The 21491-nt window shown below is 37.8% G+C and overlaps 2 long non-coding RNA genes across 2 annotated transcripts; both read left to right on the forward strand.

Moving 5' to 3' along the window:
- The first annotated feature begins 859 nt into the window (after positions 1 to 859).
- Positions 860 to 5118, forward strand: LOC148048874 (uncharacterized). The gene is made up of 2 exons (XR_015695532.1): positions 860 to 903; positions 4570 to 5118. It is a non-coding gene; the product is annotated as an uncharacterized LOC148048874 (long non-coding RNA).
- A 2620-nt stretch (positions 5119 to 7738) lies between these two features.
- LOC148048875 (uncharacterized) lies at positions 7739 to 11205 on the forward strand. The gene is made up of 2 exons (XR_015695530.1): positions 7739 to 7784; positions 10656 to 11205. It is a non-coding gene; the product is annotated as an uncharacterized LOC148048875 (long non-coding RNA).
- Positions 11206 to 21491: the final 10286 nt, after the last annotated feature.

Consider the following 21491-nt stretch of genomic DNA (forward strand, 5'->3'; position numbering starts at 1 on the left):
AATCTATGGATGTTGGATTTTGGATGGATAACCAAAACCAGTTTGTCTTGAAACTGATGGAACTCAGGTGGACTAGATACATCAATTGGGAACCACAACATGGATGGCTATATATACATGTTTTCAAAAACAAAAATTACTTTTAATCAGATATAAATTTATTCCCAAGAGCTTGTTCCATGCACAACTTTGGAACTGACATTTCAGCATTGGTAGAACTAACCTCAAAAAGGAATTGCCCATGGAAGGAATGCAACGGTTGGCCCATTCCATGAATTCAAGTAGAAAATTCTCCTTTTGGTGGAAATTGTGTCCCCTGAATTCTAGTTAACAAAAGCCCAGGTGTAACCCTCCATGGACAGCCAACGTGCTCATTATATGATTAATTAAAATGTTTCTGGAAGAGTTGCCTTACAGGTAATCAGGGAGGTCCTTACACCCAAAGAATGATCCAATGCCTTAGGTTTAATTTATAAGAAACCCCTTCAATTTAGACAATATTCTGCCTACAAAAAACATCTCTCAGTCTTCTGCAACTGGCTACATCACTAGAAGCTATTTTGTGACTCTTCTGTATAATTCAATGTAAAAGGAATGATGGCTCTGATATCTCCTGTTTTCTTCATCTATCAGTGGACTGCATCCATTGGATTGTCTTAAATGATCTCCTTGACCATGAATGGCTCCCGGGATGTCCATGCATGAACCATTTGCCCCACATCATTTTTCTTCTTCCAGGAAACAACGATGGCTACAGATCCATTCTGACATTTTATGTAACCCAGTAATTGTCCAAGGTGGGAGCCATGTTCAGTGAATTGATGTGAAATGAGGGTAGGTTTTTGTATGGGTATATGTCACTGTGGTTTGTCTTCGGAGGTGGAACCCAATTAACCGTCACTGGTAAGTCCATTTATCCTTCTCATCTTTCCCTCTGCGTAGCATTTTGTACAGTTTTTCCATGACTTTTTCATCTTTTTCTTCATCTAGCCGACCGTAACCTTTTCTCTTGCCTAACCATTGTTGATTAACTTCACAATGTTTAATCCTAACCTGGGAAATGTGGAAGAAAGTTGGCGGAATCAAATTTCTCTTCTTTCACTCTAGACCAACATGACGTTATTTAGAAATCAGAGTCTGGAAGGATTTGTCTCGATAATGTAACCAAAAATTGCATTTCAGCTCGAGTCTCTCTTTGTAACCAAGCGGTGCAAAAATTATGGAATTGTAAATGTTTTTGCCGAGTGGGAAGGGAAGGGATTGATGTGACTTTGAGAAAAATTAGGAGTCAGTCCTAAAATTAAATCCATCTACAATTTATCCTTCAGTCACCTTTATCCACTATCTGCTCAAAAATATTTTTTTCCATCTTTTGTGGGGTTGACATTGAGTCTTCATTGGGTCCTATTGAAGTGCAAAGTTCCAGAAACAAATTAGTACTAAAATTTGATAAAAGCAATTTAAAAATGAAATTTGATAAAATACAGTTTGAAATGGAATTGGAACAAAATACGATTTAAGATGGAATTGGAATAGAATACAGTCTAAAATGAAATTGGAATAGAACACAAATAATTTTAAGATATAGATGAAATAGAAAAAATTATAGTTTGGTGTCACTACTGCAATCTAGACCCAATCTGCATCTGATATGGAGATCTCAACCGAACCATTTTGCTTAAGTATTGTGCTGTGTTAAATGTTATTTTCCAGTTCTGGCTGCACATAAGGTAAGTTGTTTTGATATGGGGGTCCTTTATTGGATTAAAACAGAAAGATTACTTTGAAGGCAGCTTTCTAACAACAATTCATCAAAACTGAAGTGAAGGTTGCAACTCAGAAACTATGTTGATGATTATCCAAATTATGCACCTCAGCCTTTCAGAAAAATATTCAGATTCTGCCACAAAGTTAGGAGGAATGCTTCAGCCTTAGGATGTGAATGTCTCTCAGATTCTGTGCATAAGAGATGTCGTATAGCTATGATGTGTGATATTAAATAAATAGCATACGGATTCAGGGAGATACCAGACACATTCATTTCTCTTTGGCTCAAGTTTGCAGAAATGGATAGGTGAATGAACCATCAATTTCTCAGTTAGTGGGGGTCTTTCCAAAACAACCTTAAAAGGGGTTAATGAATGTTGTGTGGTTGTGGAGGAAACAGAATTGGAATTGATCCCCTGTGGTGGAATGGTTGCCAACGCAACTTTCATTCCAGAGAGTCCATCAAGAGTTTGGTCAAATTATTTTTCCAATTTTGTCCAAACTAATAAGTTCAACCACCTTCCTAACAAACCATAATTCTTGTTTCTTTCCATCAACATTTAGCCATTGGGTTAAGCCTTTAAAATCAAACCATTCATCTCAAATAAATAATATGTAGTCCAAGCAAAAGTAGTTATTTCTTTGCCAGATGTTCAGAATTATGTTCTTTGTCTCCTTTGTGTGTTAAACAACTGATAGAAAATTTAGATCCTAAATATGTCTTTCCAAAGCGGAATTTGAGAAGGGCCCTTAAGGATTTGGTCGACAGTGGGGAAAATAAGTAACCTCTTATCATGAAAGATGCATTTGTGAGGGACATCTTGGCAGAATAACAGAATAACAGAGCTGAAAGGGACTTTTGAGGTCTTCTAGACCAACCTCCTTCTTAGGTTGGAAACCCTGCACCTCTTCAGACAAATGCTTATGCAATCTCTCATTAAAAACCTCCAGTGTTGGAGCATTTACAACTTCTGGAGGCAAGTTGCTCCACAGATTAATTGTTCTAACTGTCATTACAATTTACTCCTTAGTTCTAGGTTGCTTCTATCCTTGATTCGTTTCCACCCATTGCTTCTTGTCCTGCCTTCAGGTGCTTTGAGTTAATTTAACTCCCACTTCTTTGTGGCAAGCCCTGAGATATCAGAACACTGCTATCATGTCTCCCCAGTCCTTCTTTTCATTAAACTAGACATGCCCAGTTCCTGCAGCTGTTCTTGCTATGTTTTGGCCTCCAGTCCCCTAATCCTCTTTGTTGCTCTTCTCTGCTCTCTTTCATCACTAAGATATATTTCTGGTGGCATGCATTTCACATGTATTCTTTCAATTTGATGACTTGGAATAAGGAGACCAGAAGAGCATTTCATCAAGTTGGAACTCAACATAAATTGGAGACTTCTAAGATGTTTTGCACCTAATATTCAAAAGAATCTGAGTTAGGAGATTGAACTACACTTTCTTTGACATTGAGTTTAAATGCTCTTAGAAAGTTCTATTGATATCCAAGAGAGGTATACTTGTCATGAAACTCTATTATTACTCTTTAGCTAGAGTAAAAATGTGTTTTTCCAGGGAGAAGATTATTGTTTTTGGAAAGGATCATCATGTGATCGACTGTTCCACTAGGTAGAAGGAACATCACTGCATTCAGGAACTAAAAATAATTTACTTCTCTTTCTCTCTTTCTGAAACTCACATATGCAGGGAGATAAACCAACAGGGGGGTGAGAATCTGAATATACAGAAGGCACTTCTTTCTCCAGGCATGGTAGAGAGAGAAAATTAATTAAACAATAATAATTCTATTTTTATTAGGCTATTTGTATTAGGCATGTTAACAGGTAAGTATTGAGGTTTTTAAATATAATTTACAACCCTCAATACTTAATGTTACATGCAATAATAGCGGCTAGAATTATATATGCCCAAAACTGGAAAAATGGAAATATACCCACAGTGGAAAAGGTAATAAAGAAAATATTAGACAGTTGAGATGGATAGGTCAACAATGGGAAATAAAGACAAAGAAGAAATAAAATCTACTTAATTTGGGATTCATGGTATAGTTAGTTAGATAGCAGATGCAAAGATTAGAAAATTAACCCTGAAAGATTAACAAATTAGAAATTAGAAAGAAGTACAACGAGAGACGGAAGAATATTGATTGTAAATAATATTATGGTAAGATGTTATAAAAATGTAAAATGAAATATGTAGAATGATAATTACATAGGATTTATGTTAGAAATATGGAAATCATAGTTACAAACATGATACTGTATACTTGGAGACATAATAGTATGTATAATGTAACAAACTGTGGATATAACCAGTATATTATTGTTGCAAAGCTGAATTTGTGATATAAAATGAAGAAAATTGCCTAATAAAAATACAAATACTACTAATAATAATAATGCTGGCAGGATGCTGGCAACGACCTGTATCAACCATTAGCACCAGTCAATTGTATTTGTGATGCATTTTTGAATTTTCAGTTGACTGAGTTTCATGTTTAATGAATAAAGTTAATAATAATAATAATAATTAATTGACATAGTAAACCCAGTTACTTCTCCCTAAGGCATGCTGTGGTCCAAATGTTTGGTTGATACAGTCTTCTCTGCCTTTTACAAAATACAAGGAAAAATTCGATATTTTTGTCTTGATATTTTTCCCACTCCCTCCTCCATAGTCTTGATGAGGAAAACTATCTGTATTTTTATCCATCTAGTTACTCTATCAATGTTGCATTCAAGTGTTAAGGTGCTGTGTAGAACTTCATGAGATCTTCCTCTCTTCCAGGTCAGCCCACCGTATCTCCTACGGTGCAAATCTTTGGTTCTTCTGAGCAAGAACTGAAAAGCCAGGAGAAGGGTACCGTGGTGTGTCTCATAAGTGACTTTCGCCCACCAGTTTTAAGCGTAAAATGGAAGGTTGATGGTACCGAGACCACATCTGGAGTGGAGACAACCAAAGCCACCAAGCAGGGTGACAAATATCTCGCCAGCAGTTACCTGACCAGGAGTGCTTCTGCCTATGGAGGTCATACTTATGTCTGTGAAGTGGCACATGATGGGAAGACCTTTACGAAGACTTTTTCAGGATCTGGAAGTTGTTAACTCCAACCTTTATCCGGTCCAGCCATTCAGGCGGGAGAAAAAGAGTACCTTCTCCTGGAATCTCATTCCTTCTTTCCTAAATTGAGCTTTATCACTAATGTCTCTATCTATTCCAAATAGTTACACCCTTTGTATTCCCTCCATGCTTTTGTCCTCCCAATGGATTCCACCCTCACCCACTTTGATCTGTTAGATTCTACTGTCAGCACATAATAAAGATGGATGTATTTCATTTGTGTGACTGTTTCATCAAATTTATCAAGGATACAGAGCTGTATAAGCTTTCCTATCTTGTAGGGGGGGAATGGTCTCCTTCCAATAGGGGGGAATGGTCTCCTTTCAATGGGGGGGGGGGAATTTACTGTGATTCTCTTTGGGATTTCAAGAAACATCATTGGGTTTTGGATTCCTGCATGGGTATTGCAATAAATTTACACACGAATTCTTCTCAAGATGGAAATGAAAATGCCTTGTTCTTTAGTAGTAATGTTAGCATATTTGGGAGTATATGGGATCAAAACTGTTCTTACAATAACTCTAACCAGTCCTCCAGCTGATATAAACATGGGATCGGATGGAATGGGAGAGTTCAATCTTTGTCTGTCTGTCTGTCTATCCATATCAACCTACCTACCTATGATATCTATCTCTCTCACTCTCTCTGTCTCTGTCTCTCTCTCTCTCCCTCTCTATATTCATCTATCTATCTATCTATCTATCTATCTATCTATCTATCTATCTATCTATCTATCTATCTATCTCTACCTACCTACCTATCTACATATCATATCTATCTGTGTCTGTCTGTCTGTCTGTCTGTCTGTCTGTCTGTCTGTCTGTCTGTCTGTCTATCTATCTATCTATCTATCTATCTATCTATCTATCTATCTATTATCTATTTATCTTGTTTATCTATCTGCAGTCCAAGGCTAGGTCACAAATTCAAGGCTAGGTCACCATCAATTCATGCAACAAGTGACATTACAAACTTATACTGTGCAAACATATAAAACTATAAAGATGACAATTCATGGAAAAACTAAAATTGTGTTTTGCTCTGATTTCACTAATGAGTACAAAGGCCACTTTAAAGGGTTGTGCGAAGCAGATTCAACATCTAGGTTTGAGCTAATACATAGCCACTTCATCATATGGGAGACTGGCATATCAACCAGCTGTCACCAAACCCTAATCCAGTTAGGAAACCTGTATGCAAAGTCCGGTTTCATTGTTCACACAGGCTACTGGCACATTCAAAGCTATCTGGACACCATTGCTATTCCTTTGGCCAGGCTGAACTTGCTTAAACCCTTCGCCAGTTTTGTGTCATTGTTCAGGGTTATCTCATTATTCCTTCAGGATAAAATAAAAAAGGAGAAAAAATGGAATTAACATGGATGGTTTTTAAGGAACCATCTAAATTTCTCATATTTGTTTCAGAACTACGAATCACTTTAGATCCAAATGGGTAAAAAGTTGCATTTCTACTCACGCAAGGAAAAAAAAATCATGGATCTGAAGACATTTCAAAACTCATTTTAAAACCTATCCCAGAATTTTCATGAGAGTACACATTCTAAAGGACATCGCACAACCACAATGAAGCATTCCAAATCTCCATACTAACACAACATTGACGTCATGGTATGATCGCTTATATTGACAGTTAAGGAAACCTCAGTTACGCATCTAGATAATTGTTACTCTTCCAGATAAATTTGGTTGTCCTTATTAGAAATTCAACAGGTAGATCCCGAAGGTGCTTTTTCAAGAGGCTATTGGTCTTTCTGGTTTTTCTTTGAAGACATTTCACATCTCATCCAAGAAACTTCTTCAGCTCTCAGCTGAAGCAAAACATCTTTCCAAGAAAATCCAGAAAGTCCAGTTGCCTCTAGAAAAAACACCTTTGGGACAACCATGATCTGGATGACTGAGAGTCTCCATAGACATTCAACAGGTAGATCTGAATACCAGCACGCATAACCCATGGTTCAGAGCCTTCTTGGAAGTGTTCCTCATATAAGGTGTCCTGAGAAATGGAAAGTTATCTATCCTGATTCACTGAGCTTCCAACCTCAAGGACATTTAGATGGGATAAATCAGAATAATACAATAGCAGAGTTGGAAGAGACCTTGGAGGTCTTCTAGTCCAACCCCCTGCCTAGGCAGCAAATCCTATACCGTTTCAGACAAATGGCTATCCAACATCTTCTTAAAGACTTCCAGTGTTGCGGCATTCACAACTTCTGGAGGCAAGCTGTTCCAGAATCGAAAAGGAATAACTTCCTAGGAGTCCATTTCTGATGGATCTACTTAAAACTACTCCTAACGGTGGACCACATAAATTATAATACAGTGGTCAAAAATGCACTTTGAAAAGAGATCTGGTGCATTGGATTAAATTCATCACAAACAGTTAAAGCATCAACCAAACTTCAGCGCCTACATTCTAACTTGTTACACTTCTTAAACAGATTCGACATTTGCTAAATTGGAAAACACAGAAGACATTTGAGATTCTTTCACAAAACTCAATCTAGAAAGGAATAAAGGTTCTCTCATCTACCATCTCCCTGCATCCAGAAAGGAAATGCTTCCAGAATGGAACTTCTTGGAGGACCCGGGATCTTTATAAAACACCAATTGGGCCTACCACTCCAGAAATGGATCCTTGGTTTTCCCCCTACCAAAGTACATCCCATGGGATTTAAGGAATGCAAGTGGAAAGGACCAGCTGCTGTTCTGGGTATTGTCCTGTTCTGATATGAAATATGGGTCTATGATTTTTCTCTTTAAAACCTCTGTGACTTTTTCTGCTATGAAGTAAGGCCAGGTTTTTGTATAGCTTCGTGTCACTGTGGTGGGTGTTCGGAGGAGGAACGCAACTCATCGTCACAGGTAAGTCAATGAATCGATCCCAAATCTTTCTATCTTCCTGTGATATTTTCAATTTTTTTTCATTTTTGTAGCCTTCTTTTCCTACTTCAACTCCGTGCAATTTGATTTGAGGTTGCTTTTGATTTATCAATAATTATGGTTGTTTTTTTCAATGAGAAGTGACCTTTTAACGCAGGTCAGGACAGATGAGTACGAATCTATATTACCTGCTCTTTCCTCTTCTCAGGTAAGCCTTGATTTTCATGGTCAATGAGATCTTGAGAAATCTCGCTGATGGCTAATTTTAAATTGAAAAGTAATTATTCTCAGGATTAAAGAGATTAATTTGTATGTATAATAAGTTGTACTCTTCAGTGGATAGGCTGAAGGTTTGGTATTGTCACTCTATGACAGATTTTCCAGGTAGAATTAATTAAGACAAACTATGGTGTGTTATCAATTGCTTGATCATTTGATAATCCAAAAACTCTTCTTAAAGCAACTGAGAGATAAAGATTTAATTTTACCTCATGAAAACTACATATTAATGTCGGTTAGCCTAGTCAACAGTCCATCATTCATTCCAAAACAGACCATCATGAAGTTGATCAGACATGCCAACGTTAACATGTAATTTTGATGAGGTAAAATTAAATCCCCTGTCTTATCTCTCATTTGTAGAGAGACAAATCTTCACTTCGTATTCTGAAGTTTTCTTGGTGGTTTTTTTTCCTTGTTTCATTTATTTATTCAAGTTTATTATAGTCACTCAACTCCAGTGGAGTCTGGACAGTGATTTCCCTTTGCTTAAAAAGAGATTTGCCACAGAGTTTGGTCAAATGGTTTTCCTAATTTGTCTCAAATAATAATATCAAGCAGCTTGCATCAAATCATAATTCTTCTTTCCTCCGTGAAATAATTAAACATTGAGGTAAGCGTTTAAATTCAAACAATTTATCACGAAGAAATGCAAGAAAAGGTTGGTGTTATCTGTTTTTCAGATATTCAGAATTTGGTTATTTTTACCCTGCAAGAATTAAACAAATGATAGAAAATGTTTAAAAAATTAGAACAATTTGACTGGAATACCTTAAAGAATTAATCAACTGGGTGGGGGGGAATTGGTTGCCTTCTTACAAAGAGCAAAGTGCCTTTTGTTAAGACATCTGCAAGAAATGTCTTTGGTTGCATTCATCTCATATGTATTTTTTCAATATGGGTGACTTCAAATAAGGAGATCAGAAGGCATTCTGAATATTTCATCAATATTGGGCTGAGGGAACCAACTCAGAACAGGTTTTCAAGTCATGTCTTATCAAGTGGGATTCCGACATAAATTGGAAACCTCTAAGATATTCTCTAATGGGACGCGGTGGCTCAGTGGCTAAGACGCTGAGCTTGTCAATCAGAAAGGTTGGCAGTTTGGCAGTTCAAACCCCTAGCGCCACGTAACAGAGTGAGCTCCCATGGCTTGTCCCAACTTCTGACAACCTAGCAGTTCGAAAGCATGTAAAAATGCAAGTAGAAAAATAGGAACCACCTATTAGTGGGAAGGGAGCAGCGTTCCCTGCGCCTTCGGCGTTGAGTCATTCCAGCCACGTGACCACGGAGACATCTTGGGACAATGCTGGCTCTTTGGCGTTGAAATGAAGATGAGCACCACCCCCTAGAGTCAGGAAGGACTAGTACATATATGCAAGGGGAACCTTTACCTAAGATATTCTCCACAAAATGCCAGATTAAATCTGGGTTAGAAGACTTGACCATACTTTCTTTTGCATTGAGCATAAAATTCTTTGGAAACTTAGGGTGATATGTGTTTGGAGATTCTCAGCCATGGTTGTCCAAAGGTGCTTTTTCAAGAGGCAACTGGACTTTCTGGTTTTTCTTTGAAGATGTTTCGACGCTGAAGAAGCAAATGAGAAGCAAAGCCTCTTCAACGAAAAAACCAGAAAGTCCATTTGCCTTTTGAAAAATCACCTTTCGGGGTGATATAAAATATATCATAATTCTATGAAACTCAACTCTCTTTCTACTCTTTAATTCCTTTGTGCAGTAAAAATATTTTTCCCAGAAAAATGATTCATGTTTCAGCTCAGGCAATTGTTTGTTGTACCGTGGAGAACAAACCTCACTGCATCCAGGAAGTACTGTAAAAATAATTTTGTTTCTCTTCCTGCCTCTGAAATTGACACACGCAGGGAGAGAAACCACACAGGAGAAAGAACAAACTGAATGTACAAAAGGCACTCAGTTTCTAATCTTTCCCTGGCCTGGTATTAAAAAATAATAATAATTAAACAATTCTAATTCATCATTGTTATAGTAAATCTATTTACAACCTGTACTTCTCCCTAAGGCATACTGATCTCCAGATGTTCTTTTAGAGTCTTCTTCTTTATTTATTTAGTTTGTCAAACACGTACAAGATAACAGGTATAACTATAAACGTGGACATGAACCAAGGAAATGTCAGTTGCTATTTCCTTTTTACATTTATAATTCCTACAACCTAATGTTACACATATAAATATTCTACTTCCATTCGTTACTCCTGTTCTCTGACCAATAATACCGCTTGTATATGGTATTCTTCATCTTCTCCATCTTGCAGTTTGAAAGTTAATTTGACCATCTCCGCACAGTCCAATACTTTTTTAATTATCATGTTTTCGGAAGGTATGCTGTCTAATTTCCAATTTTGAGTGTATGTTACTCTTGCTGCTGTCAGTGTATGTACCATTATAATATAATTGATTTCTTTTGCAAACGTTCCTCTAGTATCCCTAACAAAAACATCTCGAGTTTAAATTGAATTTGAAGGCCTGTTGTTTCTTGCATTGAAGTTTTAAGGTGCAGTGTCGAACTTCATGAGATCTTCCTCTCTTCCAGGTCAGCCCACCGTATCTCCTACGGTGCAGATCTTTGGTTCTTCTGAGCAAGAGATCAAAGGCGAGAACAAAGCCACCGTGGTGTGTCTCATAAGTGACTTTCACCCACCAGTTTTAAGCGTAAAATGGAAGGTTGATGGTACCGAGACCGAATCTGGAGTGGAGACAACCAAAGCCACCAAGCAGGGCGACAAATACCTTGCCAGCAGTTACCTGACCAGGAGTGCTTCTGACTATGGAGGTCATACTTATGTCTGTGAAGTGGAACATGAAAAGAAGACCTTTACAGAGACTTTTTCAGGATCTGGAAGTTGTTAACTCCAACCTTTATCCTGTCCTGCCATTCAGGCGGGAGAAAAAGAGTACCTTCTCCTGGAATCACATTCCTTCTTTCCTAAATTGAGCTTTATCACTAATGTCTCTTTCTATTCCAAGTAGTTACACCCTTTGTATTCCCTCCATGCTTTCGTCCTTCCAATGGATTCCCCCCTCCCCCACTTTGATCTGTTAGATTCTACTGTCAGCACATTAATAAAGATGGATGTATTTCATTTGTGTGACTGTTTCATCAAGTTTATCAAGGATACAGAGCTGTATAAGCTTTCCTATCTTGTGGGGCGGAATGGTCTCCTTCCAAGAGTGTATTTCACACAGTTAGCCAGATTCAATGGGGGGGGGGGATTACTCTGATTCTCTTTGGGATTTCAAGAAACATCATTGGGTTTTGGATTCCTGCATGGGCGTTGCAATAAATTCACACATGAATTCTTCTCAAGATGGAAATGAAAATGCCTAGTTCTTTAGTAGTAATGTTAGCATATTTGGGAGTATATGGGATCAAAACTGTTCTTACAATAACTCTAACCAGTCCTCCAGCTGATATAAACATGGGATTGGATGGAATGAGACAGTTCAATCTTTGCCTGTCTGTCTGTCTATCCATATCAACCTACCTACCTATGATATCTCTGTTTATCTCTCTCTATCTCTCTCATTTATACATCTATCTAACTAACTACTATCTATCTATCTATCATCTATCTATCTATCTATCTATCTATCTATCTATCTATCTATCTGTACCTACCTACCTGCCTACCTACCTATCTTCATATCTATCTGTGTCTGTCTATCTTCTATCTATCTTATCTTTCCTTTATCTATTTATCTTATTTATCTATCTGCAGTCCAAGGCTAGGTCACAAATTCAAAGCTAGGTAACCATCAATTCATGCTAAAAGTGACATTACAAACTTATAATGTACAAACATATAAAACTATAAAGATGACAATTCATGGAAAACACTAAAAATGTGTTTTGCTCTGATTTCACTAATGAGTACAAAGGCCACTTTAAACACTGGAAGTTTTTAAGAAGAGGTTGAATAGCCATTTTTCTGAAATGGTATAGGGTTTCCTGCCTAGGCAGGGGGTTGGACTAGAAGACCTCCAAGGTCCCTTCCAACTCTGCTATTGTATTTTGTTGTAAATATCAATCAGGTGTCAGTAGGGCAGAATCTACCTAGGAAACCCACCTACAGAGACCAAGTTATGGTTTCCATGGGTCTGTTGCACATTCAAAGCTATTTGGAGATGATTATTGTTCCATTGGCCAGGTTGAACTTCCTTAAGTCTTCACAAGATGCTTTCTACCAATCTTAAGAGTAAATTCCTCATTTTCCAAGGGCAAAATATAAAGGGGGGGGGAAGGAAACAACATTTAAGGAACCACCTTTGGTATCCCAGATTTTGTTCACCTCTATGAATCAATTCAAGTCCAACTGCAGTGGTTCAAACATTGCCTTTCCACTCATTCAAGAAACAATCCCTGGATCATAGTTGAAATCTTGGAAGATGTTTACCACTTCTCTATATTTCAAAAACAATTTTACATCCTATCCCAGAAATTTCATGAGAGGACACATTCTAAAGGGCATCACACAGCCACAATGGGGCATTCCAAGTCTTCATACTAGGCATAAAAATAACATCATGGAATGATCTCTTCTATTTACAGTTAAGGTAACTTGCAGATGAGCAGGTAGAGAATTGTAACTCATCCAGAAGAATCTCAGTTGTCCTTATTAGAAAGTTCAACAGGTAGATCTGATTACCAGCATGCATAACCTATGATCTAGGGCCTTCTTGGAAGTATTCCCCAAATAAAATGTCTTGAGTAATTGAAAGGTATCTGTCCTGCATAATTTCAAGCTCAAGGACATTTAAAATCAGAAAACAGGTCCATGTTTGGTAGCGTGGCACTACATAACAGCGAACGTCAAAAGCGCGCCGACAACACCGCGGTGCTAAAACCGCGATGTCAAAAGCGCGCCGACAACAGTACGCCGACAGAAGCGCGATTTAACTTAAGGTAAGGTTTAGGGTTAGGGTTAGGGTTAGGGTTAGGGTTAGGGTTAGGGTTAGGGTTAGGGTTAGGGTTAGGGTTAGGGTTAGGGTTAGGGTTAGGGTTAGGGTTATGTTACAGCGCGCTTCTGTCGGCGCTCTGTTGTCGGCGCGCTGTTGTCACGGGGTTTTGACAGTGCGGATTTGTCACCGCACTTTCGTCACACGCACTTTAGTCTACCGCGGTTTTGTGGTGGAACCGTTTGGTAGATCTACTCAAGAGACCTAGGGTTTCCATTCATCAAAAACAGTTGGAGCATAGACAAAAACTTCAGTACCTAACAAAGTAACTTGTCCCACTTCTTAAACATAGTTTATATTTGCTAAACTGGAAATGCTGCAGACACTTGAGCTTCTTTCATGCAACTCAATCTTGAAGAAATAAAGGTTCTCATCTACCATCTGTCTGTATCCAGAAAACAATCATTTCAAGAATGGAACTTCTTGGAAGACCTGAGATCTTCAGAAAACACCAGCAGGCCCTTCTTTTAACTGCTCCAAAAATGGAATGTTGCCTTCTCTTCCAAAATGCACTCTATGGGATTGAAGAAAATTGAAATGACCATGTCAAGGACACCAGGTGTTGATGGATCTCATGCCCTGTGCTAATATGTAATAGAGGTCTACTGCTTTCTCTCTATAAAATCTCTGTGACTCTTTTTTTTTTTTTTCTATGAAATGACACCGGGTTTTTGTATAGCTATGCATCACTGTGGTATATCTTCGGAGGAGGAACCCAACTGATTGTCACAGGTAAGTCAATTAATTGATCTCTAATTCTTCCTGAACGTGGTATTTTCATTTTTCCATCTTTTATCCCATCTTCACCTACTTTGACACCTCGCGATTTGATATTACGCTTGCTTTTGATCGATCGAGGCTGATGTTTTTCCAAAAGAACTGAACATTGAAACCAGGTCAGGACAAGTTAATTCAAATCATCTTCGCTGTTCACAGGTATCACTTGGATTTTCATGGTCAGGGTCAATAAGATCTCGAGAAATTTACTTAGGGCTACTTTTGCACTCCGGAGTGACTATTCTTTGGGTTAAAGAAAAACTGAGAGATTAATTTGTATTTTAATCTTTTTAATAGAACTGATTGAAGTTGATTGAAAGTTTGATATTGTCTTTGTGTTGTTAGATTTTCACAGTAAGTAAGACAAAGAATGATATGATATATTATCAATATGATACATTGCTTGATTGTTTGGAAATCAAGCAGGATCTAACATTAGATCTCTGGTTAGATTCAGAGCTATGTTGATGATTATCCAAATTATGCACCTCAGCCTTTCAGAAAAATATTCAGATTCTGCCACAAAGTTAGGAGAAATGCTTCAGCCTTAAGATATGAGTATCTCTCAGATTCTGTGCATAAGAGATGTCATATAGATATGATGTGTGATATTAAATAAATAGCATATGGATTCAGGGAGATACCAAGCACATTCATTTGTCTTTGGCTCAAGTTTGCAGAAATGGACAGGTGAATGAACCATCAATTTCTCAGTTAGTGGGGGTCTTTCCTAAACAACCTTAAAAGGGGTTAACGAATGTTGTATGGTTGTGGAGGAAACAGAAGTGGTATTGATCCCCTGTGGTGGAATGGTTGCCAACGCAACTTTCATTCCAGAGAGTCCTACAAGAGTTTGGTCGAATTATCTTTTCCAATTTTGTCCAAACTAATAAGTTCAACCACCTTCCTCTCAAACCATAATTCTCGTTCCTTCCCCTCAACATTTAGCCATTGGGATAAGCCTTTAAATTCAAACCATTCATCTCAAATAAATAATATGTAGTCCAAGCAAAAGTAGTTATTTCTTTGTCAGATGTTTAGAATTCTGTTCTTTTTCTCCTTTGTGTGTTAAACAACTGATAGAAAGTTTAGATCCTAAATATGTCTTTTCAAAGCGTAATTTGAGAAGGGCCCTTAAAGATTTGGTCAACAGTGGGGAAAATAAAAAACCTCTTATCATGAAAGATGCATTTGTGAGGGGCATCTTGGCAGAATAACAGAATAACAGAGTTGGAAGGGACTTTTGAGGTCTTCTAGACCAACCCCCTGCTTAGGCAGGAAACCTTGCACCTCTTCAAACAAATAGTTATCCAATCTCTCATTAAAAACTTCCAGTGTTGTAGCATTTACAACTTCTTGAGGAAAGTTGCTCCACTGATTAATTGTTCTAACTGTCATTAGAATGTACTCCTTAATTCTAGGTTGCTTCTCTCCTTGATTCTTTTCCACCCATTGCTTCTTGTCCTGCCTTCAGGTGCTTTGGGGAATAATTTAACTCCCTCTTCTTTGTGGCAAGCCCTGAGATATCAGAACATTGCTATCATGTCTCCCCTAGTCCTTCTTTCTCTTAAACTAGACATGCCAAGTTCCTGCAGCTGTTCTTGCTATATTTTGGGCTCCAGTCCCCTAATCCTCTTTGTTACTCTTCTCTGCTCTCTTTCATCTCTAAGATATATTTCTGGTGACATGCATGTCACACGTATTCTTTCAATTTGATGTCTTGGAATAAGGAGACCAGAAGAGCATTTCATCAAGTGGGAACTCAACATAAATTGGAGACTTCTAAGATGTTTTGCACCAAATATTGAAAGGAACCTGAGTTAGGAGATTGAACTACACTTTCTTTGACGTTGAGTTTAAATGCTCTTAGAAAGTTCTGTTGATATCCAAGAGAGGTATACTTGTCATGAAACTCTATTATTACTCTTTAGCTAGAGTAAAAATGTGTTTTTCCAGGGAGAAAATTATAGTTTTTGGAAAGGATCATCATGGAACATCACTGCATTCAGGAACTAAAAATAATTTACTTCTCTTTCTCTCTTTCTGAAAATCACATATGCACGGAGATAAACCAACAGGGGGGTGAGAATCTGAATATACAGATGGCACTTCTTTCTCCAGAGAGAGAAAATTAATTAAATAATAATAATTCTATTTTTATTAGGCTATTTTTATTAGGCATGTTAATATAATTTAAAAACCTCAATACTTAATGCTACATGTAATAATTGCGGCCAGAATTGTATATCCCCAAAACTGGAAAAATGGAAATACACCCACAGTGGAAAAGGTAATAAAGAAAATATTAGACAGTTGAGATGGATAGGTCAAAAATGGAAAATAAAGGCAAAGAAGAAATAAAATCTACTTAATTTGGGATTCATGGTATAGTTAGTTAGATAGCAGATGCAAAGATTAGAAAATTAACCCTGAAAGATTAACAAATTAGAAATTAGAAAGAAGTACAAGTATAACGAGAGACGGAAGAATATTGATTGTAAATAATATTATGGTAAGATGTTATGAAATGTAAAATGAAATATCTAAAATGATAATTACATAGAGATTTATATTAGAAATATGGACATCATAGTTACAAACATAATACTGTATTCTAGGAGACATAATAGTATGTATAATGTAACAAGGTGTGCATATAACCAGTATATTATTGTTGCAAAGCTGAATTTGTGATTTAAAATGAAGAAAATAGTCTAATAAAAATACTAATACTAATAATAATAATAATGCTGGCAGGACGCTGGCAACGACCTGTATCAACCATTAGCACCAGTCAAATGTATTTGTGATGATAATTTTTGAATGCTCAGTTGACTGAATTTCATGTTTAATGAATAAAGTAAATAATAATAATAATTCATAATTGGCATAGTAAACCCTATTACTTCTCCCTAAGGCATGCTGTGGTCCAGATGTTTGGTTGATACAGTCGTCTCTGTCTTTTACAAAATACAAGGAAAAATTCGATATTTTTGTCTTGATATTTTTCCCACTCCCTCCTCCATAGTCTTGATGAGGAAAACTATCTGTATATTTATCCATCTAGTTACTTTATCAATGTTGCATTGAAGTTTTAAAGTGCTGTGTAGAACTTCATGAGATCTTCCTCTCTTCCAGGTCAGCCTCCGGTATCTCCTTCCCTAACCCTAACCCTAATCTCTTGTGGTGTTGGGATTCACTTCTGAATGCAAAGGAAGTCCTTCAAACATCTCCTGTGGCTTTTTAATAATGTTTTTCTCTCTCTTAAGAAGTGGGTTTTGTGATTCTTGCCATCTGACCCATGTGTTATCTTGAGAAACTTTGCCTATGAATACATTTATCAATCAAGTTACTCTATCAATGTTGCGTTGAAGTTTTAAGATGCTGTGTAGAACCTCATGAGATCTTCCTCTCTTCCAGGTCAGGAGCCAGCATCTCCTTCGGTGCAAGTCTTTGCTCCTTCCGAGCAAGAGATCAAAAGCCAGAAGAAGGCCACTCTGGTGTGTCTCCTAAGTGACTTTCACCCACCAGCTGTCAGCGTAAAATGGAAGGTTGATGGTACCGAGACCACATCTGGAGTGGAGACAACCAAGGCTACCAAGCAAGGTAACAAATATCTCGCCAGCAGTTACCTGACCAGGAGTGAGTCCGACTATGGAGACCATACATACGTCTGTGAAGTGACGCATAATGGAAAGACCATTACAAAGTCTATTTCAGGATCTGGAAGTTGTTAACTCTGTCATGAATCTTCTCCTGACAACAGAAAGAAGGAAATGTCCCTTTTCTCATTCCTACTTTCCTAAATTGAGCTTTATCATTAATGTCTCTTTCTATTCCAAATAGTTACACCCTTTGTATTCCCTCCATGCTTTCGTCCTTCCAATGGATTCCCCCCTCCCCCACTTTGATTTGTTAGATTCTACTGTCAGCACATTAATAAAGATGGATGTATTTCATTTGTGTGACTGTTTCATCAAATTTATCAAGGATACAGAGCTGTATAAGCTTTCCTATCTTGTGGGGGGTGGGAATGGTCTCCTTCCAAGAGTGTATTTCACACAGTTAGCCAGATTCAATGGGGGGGGGGATTACTCTGATTCTCTTTGGGATTTCAAGAAACATCATTGGGTTTTGGATTCCTGCATGGGCGTTGCAATAAATTCACACATGAATTCTTCTCAAGATGGAAATGAAAATGCCTAGTTCTTTAGTAGTAATGTTAGCATATTTGGGAGTATATGGGATCAAAACTGTTCTTACAATAACTCTAACCAGTCCTCCAGCTGATATAAACATGGGATTGGATGGAATGAGACAGTTCAATCTTTGCCTGTCTGTCTGTCTATCCATATCAACCTACCTACCTATGATATCTCTGTTTATCTCTCTCTATCTCTCTCATTTATACATCTATCTAACTAACTACTATCTATCTATCTATCATCTATCTATCTATCTATCTATCTATCTATCTATCTATCTATCTGTACCTACCTACCTGCCTACCTATCTTCATATCTATCTGTGTCTGTCTATCTTCTATCTATCTTATCTTTCTTTTATCTATTTATCTTATTTATCTATCTGCAGTCCAAGGCTAGGTCACAAATTCAAAGCTAGGTAACCATCAATTCATGCTAAAAGTGACATTACAAACTTATAATGTACAAACATATAAAACTATAAAGATGACAATTCATGGAAAACACTAAAAATGTGTTTTGCTCTGATTTCACTAATGAGTACAAAGGCCACTTTAAACACTGGAAGTCTTTAAGAAGAGGTTGAATAGCCATTTGTCTGAAATGGTATAGGGTTTCCTGCCTAGGCAGGGGGTTGGACTAGAAGACCTCCAAGGTCCCTTCCAACTCTGCTATTGTATTTTGTTGTAAATATCAATCAGGTGTCAGTAGGGCAGAATCTACCTAGGAAACCCACCTACAGAGACCAAGTTATGGTTTCCATGGGTCTGTTGCACATTCAAAGCTATTTGGAGATGATTATTGTTCCATTGGCCAGGTTGAACTTCCTTAAGTCTTCACAAGATGCTTTCTACCAATCTTAAGAGTAAATTCCTCATTTTCCAAGGGCAAAATATAAAGGGGGGGAAGGAAACAACATTTAAGGAACCACCTTTGGTATCCCAGATTTTGTTCACCTCTATGAATCAATTCAAGTCCAACTGCAGTGGTTCAAACATTGCCTTTCCACTCATTCAAGAAACAATCCCTGGATCATAGTTGAAATCTTGGAAGATGTTTACCACTTCTCTATATTTCAAAAACAATTTTACATCCTATCCCAGACATTTCATGAGAGGACACCTTCTAAAGGGCATCACACAGCCACAATGGGGCATTCCAAGTCTTCATACTAGGCATAAAAATAACATCATGGAATGACCTCTTCTATTTACAGTTAAGGTAACTTGCAGATGAGCAGGTAGAGAATTGTAACTCATCCAGAAGAATCTCAGTTGTCCTTATTAGAAAGTTCAACAGGTAGATCTGAATACCAGCATGCATAACCTATGATCTAGGGCCTTCTTGGAAGTATTCCCCAAATAAAATGTCTTGAGGAATTGAAAGGTATCTGTCCTGCATAATTTCAAGCTCAAGGACATTTAAAATCAGAAAACAGGTCCATGTTTGGTAGCGTGGCACGACATAACAGCGAACGTCAAAAGCGCGCCGACAACACCGCGGTGCTAAAACCGCGATGTCAAAAGCGCGCCGACAACAGTACGCCGACAGAAGCGCGATTTAACTTAAGGTAAGGTTTAGGGTTAGGGTTAGGGTTAGGGTTAGGGTTAGGTTTAGGGTTAGGGTTAGGGTTAGGGTTAGGGTTAGGGTTAGGGTTAGGGTTAGGGTTAGGGTTAGGGTTAGGGTTAGGGTTAGGGTTAGGGTTAGGGTTAGGGTTAGGGTTAGGGTTAGGGTTAGGGTTAGGGTTAGGGTTAGGGTTAGGGTTAGGGTTAGGGTTATGTTACAGCGCGCTTCTGTCAGCGCTCTGTTGTCGGCATGTTGTTGTCGCGTGGTTTTAACAGTGCGGATTTGTCACCGCGCTTTAGTCACACGCGCTTTAGTCTACCGCGGTTTTGTGGTGGAACCGTTTGGTAGATCTACTCAAGAGACCTAGGGTTTCTATTCATCAAAAACAGTTGGAGCATAGACAAAAACTTCAGTACCTAACAAAGTAACTTGCCCCACTTCTTAAACATAGTTTATATTTGCTAAACTGGAAATGCTGCAGACACTTGAGCTTCTTTCATGCAACTCAATCTTGAAGAAATAAAGGTTCTCATCTGCCATCTGTCTGTATCCAGAAAACAATCATTTCAAGAATGGAACTTCTTGGAAGACCTGAGATCTTCATAAAACACCAGCAGGCCCTTCTTTTAACTGCTCCAAAAATGGAATGTTGCCTTCTCTTCCAAAATGCACTCTATGGGATTGAAGAAAATTGAAATGACCATGTCAAGGACACCAGGTGTTGATGGATCTCCTGCCCTGTGCTAATATGAAATAGAGGTCTACTGTTTTCTCTCTATAAAATCTCTGTGGCTCTTTTTTTTTTGCTATGAAATGACACCAGGTTTTTGTATAGCTATGCATCACTGTGGTATGTCTTCGGAGGAGGAACCCAACTGACTGTCACAGGTAAGTCAATTAATTGATCTCTAATCTTTCTTCCTGAACGTGGTATTTTCATTTTTCCATCTTTTATCCCATCTTCACCTACTTTGACTCCTCGCGATTTGATATTACGCTTGATTTTGATCGATCGAGGCTGATGTTTTTCCATAAGAACTGAACATTGAAACCAGGTCAGGACAAGTTAATTCAAATCATCTTCGCTGTTCGCAGGTATAACTTGGATTTTCATGGTGAGGGTCAATGAGATCTCGAGAAATCTTACTTAGGGCTACTTTTGCACTCCAGAGTGACTATTCTTTGGGTTAAAGAAAAACTGAGAGATTCATTTTTATTTTAATCTTTTAATGGAACTGAATGAAGTTGATTGAAAGTTTGATATTGCCTTTGTGTTGTTACATTTTCACGGTAAGTAAGCCAAAGAATGATATGATGTATTATCAATACCATACATTGCTTGATTGTTTCTGAAATCAAAACATCCCATCTTCTTGAGAGATAAGGCAGAAACGTTTCAAAAGTATCGGGGTCATATTTTTTTAATCTAACCTCATCAAAATTGCATAGGAATGTGGGAATGTTTGATCAACAGTCCACAGTTGGTTACAAAATCAATCAATATAGAGAGTCAAATCTTCACTTCATAGCTTGAGGTTTTCTTGTTTTTTTGTTCAAGTTTGCTACAACTCCAACTCTAATGGACTCGGGGCAGTGATGCCCCTTTGATTGAAAGGGGATCTGCAGCAGGATCTAACATTAGATCTCTGGTTAGATTCAGAGCTATGTTGATGATTTTCCAAATTATGCACCTCAGCCTTTCAGAAAAATATTCAGATTCTGCCACAAAGTTAGGAGGAATGCTTCAGCCTTAAGATGTGAGCTTCTCTCAGATTCTGTGCATAAGAGATGTCGTATAGATATGATGTGTGATATTAAATAAATAGCATATGGAGTCAGGGAGATACCAGACACATTCACTTCTC

This window comes from Thamnophis sirtalis, unplaced genomic scaffold (assembly GCF_051295495.1).
Source record: "Thamnophis sirtalis isolate CommonGarterSnake01/CBP01778 unplaced genomic scaffold, rThaSir2_p1.2 scaffold_2, whole genome shotgun sequence".
NCBI lineage: Eukaryota > Metazoa > Chordata > Lepidosauria > Squamata > Natricidae > Thamnophis > Thamnophis sirtalis.